The following is a 3,521-nucleotide window of genomic DNA, read 5'->3' as shown; positions in this document are numbered from 1 at the left end:
TGGACATCTACAGGAGGATGTACCTTGGTGTATGCTTTTTGCTGATGATATTCTTCTCGTGGATAAAACGAGAGAAAAAGCCCAGGAAAAACTTGAATTATGGAGGTCTACATTGGAATCTAAAGGCCTTCATTTAAGTAGAACTAAAACCGAATACATGGAATGTAATTTTAGTAGTAATAACTCTAGTGTTAGAAGTGTGACTGGGTGATCAAATTATTAAAAGGTGTGAACGATTTAGATATCTTGGATCCGTTGTTCAAAGCGATGGTGATATAGATGGGGATGTTAATAGTAGAATTCGAGTGGGTTGGTTGAAGTGGAGGAATGCTTTGAGTCTTTTGTGTGATAGAAAAGTACCGCTTAGATTGAAAGGAAAATTTTATAAGACAATGGTGAGACCTGCAATGCTATATGACACTGAATGTTGGCCTTTAAAAGAGAAGCATAATAATAAGTTAAGTGTTGCCGAAATGAGAATGATTAGGTGGATGAGTGACTTTACACTTAGAGACAAAATGCGAAATGAATATATCCGTGATAGGGTTGGTGTAGCTCCTGTGACAGACAAAATTAGAGAAAGTTGTCTTAGATGGTTTGGTTACATTAAACGTCGACCATCTAATGATCCGGTTAGGAGAGTAGATATTTTAGATTCGACTTGTGTTAAGAAAGGCAGAGGTAGACCTAGGAAGACTTGGGCTAGATTTACTAGAACGAAATGAAAATATGACACTAAATAGGACACAATGGAGAAAAATGATTCATGTAGCCGACCCCACGTAGTGGGATTAAGTCTTTGTTGTTGTTGTTATATTCTTAATAAAGGGGCAGTCACCTATACCGTCACGATACTCTTTATAACTTGAGGGGAAGACAACCGCCGTCTCCACCTGAGGATTACCTATGTGGGCAAAGGAGGCTTTGTCAGTTTCAACCGAAGAAGAAAAAAGCTCCATCACTGCAAGAAGAAGCCCTGCCAAGTCGGGCGGAGGGCAAATGGCGTGTCGAAGTTGAGCCGAAGATGCCAGGGCGAAACAACAATATATATATATATATATACATATTTAACATACATCGCTCTATTTCAGAACCTTGAGGCATACAAATCAACAGAGTTGACCCCAATCGTGGCAGGTTGTTATCGTCATTTTAATAATTTTATCAATCTTGATACTCACAGTTAAGTTAGGGTTGTTTCTTATTTTTTTTACTGTTTTGTATGAGTTTTCTGCTTATATAGTATCAAATATATTGTCAAGACAGTTCTGTTGCAAATAACATTACTTAACAGGGGCAGAATGATCATTTATCCACAAACAACTACAAATAAGTTGTTTTTAAACAGCTTCCCCAAACTACCAGTCAGCTTATCAGGATCAGCTGCTGATAAGTAGCCTATCTTATCTGGATAAGCTGGATAAGCTGCAACTGCTCCAAATATACCCTACATTATCTAATTTTCTCAAAATAGCGAGTACTTGTGAAGTTAGAATAACCAATGCATCCGTGTCATAGAGACTAGCTACCTTCCTAAGATTCACTCTCTAAACAGGCCATTGGAAGTTTTTGAAATCCATCTTCTCAATAAATAAATAGACATCCTCAAAAGGTTTGGACATATGGACCCCCTAGCCGCAACATCTATTTTTTATCTCAAAGATCTTACCAGCCCATGTAAAATGTTTAAATAATAAGCTAGTATGAGCATTTCTTAAACAGTTCTTTGAATCTCTCCCAAGCTTTATAAATTAATTTTATCAAATTTGATAAAAATGTGATATTTTTTTAAGTTTGACAGTTTTGGATGGAGGGAAATAGCCATAAATTTTTGGGCTAAGTCATTTCAAATAAATCGATCATGTTGCTAAGGAGTTTAACCTGATCTTAGCTTTATCCGTAAGTGAGAAAGGAAATAACCTTCGTCCAAAAATATCATTAGAAATACCGTTATACCTAAATGTGACACATAATTCTAAGGAATTAGCAATATGAATATTAGATTCTTTTGTGAGTGATCCTCTAGATTGGTTCTGAACCATTCTGATAATAACAAGTTTAAGTTCAAAAGAGTTGGCTTCTTCTGCTGTTGGGTTGACATACTCCCTAAGCGGTTTAGGCATGATATTGGGTCTAATTATGTTAGCCTTTTCCTAAGGTAAGTTTGTCATTTCTCCTAGTTTCGTTTTGAGTTTCTCAAGTTTTTTATTTTTTTTAACAATTCTTTTAAGTTCAGGGTCGCAAGACAAAAGTTCAACAAAGTGAGTCATTCACATACACGCTTAGGATCATCAACTAAAGTAATAAAAAATGCCAATACAATGATTCAATAGACACAAATCAACAATAACTTATAAAGCAAATAACATGTACATGACAACGACTTTATATATGCTTAAAAATACAAGAATTTGATACCGCTACTAGAAGATTTAAATCCCCGGCAACGGCGCTAAAAACTTGACAGCGACTTTATATATGCTTAAAAATACAAGAATTTGACACCACTACTAGAAGATTTAAACCCCCGGCAATTACACCAAAAACTTGATGCAACTTTTAATATGCAAGAATTTATGAACCCATATTTATACATTTATAATGATTTTGTAAAGTCACAATTTCAAACGCAAGTATACGTATCGTTCAAGCAATGAGCTCTAGTGGAGTCCCGTTTATAGATCCCACAGGGAAACAAGGTAAGAGGTCCTTAGGCAAATTCTAGTTTACTACAATTAGTCCTTAGTTTGGAATGTCGATTAAAATGATATTTTATCTAGCAACTACTTCTAAATGCAAGTGTTAAATGTAAAGACAGTAACTATAACTAAATGCAAATATTAATTCTAAAGATAACCTTTTTTGGATGAGTTAGTTTGGAGAATTTTGAGATATTAAAAACTACTATTCTTATGTAATGAATTGGATAATGTAAAGGAATGAGATGCATTAAATATTGTATGTGCCAAATAGAAGCAATCCTATTCTTTACCATTTGTTCCAGACATAAAGAACATTAACTAATTCTATGCTTGTTTACTGAATCCGTGGCTAGGCTGGGAGGATACCGACTCTCACTTCGGAGCTCTCACGTTCCCCTCGCCTGAGGGCTAACATCTCCGCTTCAGTACTCAAGCAATATGACCAAATTGAGGATTTTAGTCTGTCACCCTAAAATTTCTAATTCTACACCCATCAAAGTATATTTCCCTATTTATTTGCATTCAACTCCCATGAACTTAACCATCCATGAAATTTGTATATGGTTCCAATTTGTTGAGAATTACACAGCCCTTTCGGATCAATGAAATTACAATAAATTTTAATACTACAACAGACCTTTATTGTAATGTAAATAAAGTACATGTAAAAACCATCACATTTATAATTAAATCCGCTTCTAACATGCATCACAAAATCCTAAATATGAATTCTACTCATTACAGGAGAAAAGTAAAATGAAAACAACGGCATAATCTTCTCATACCCATTATTTCCAAACAAGAGAGAGAGTAAGAGAA

General features: G+C 34.8%; 1 protein-coding gene across 8 annotated transcripts in view; it reads left to right on the top strand.

The window, feature by feature from the left end:
* The window catches only part of LOC110026848, a 54,466-nt gene that overhangs the window by 35,920 nt on the left and 15,025 nt on the right, over nucleotides 1-3,521 (top strand). The window lies entirely within an intron of this gene.

This window comes from Phalaenopsis equestris, unplaced genomic scaffold (genome assembly GCF_001263595.1).
Source record: "Phalaenopsis equestris unplaced genomic scaffold, ASM126359v1 Scaffold000402, whole genome shotgun sequence".
Taxonomy (NCBI): Eukaryota; Viridiplantae; Streptophyta; class Magnoliopsida; order Asparagales; family Orchidaceae; genus Phalaenopsis; species Phalaenopsis equestris.
Note: the sequence above shows the minus strand (reverse complement) of the source record. Positions and strands in the feature narration are given on the sequence as shown.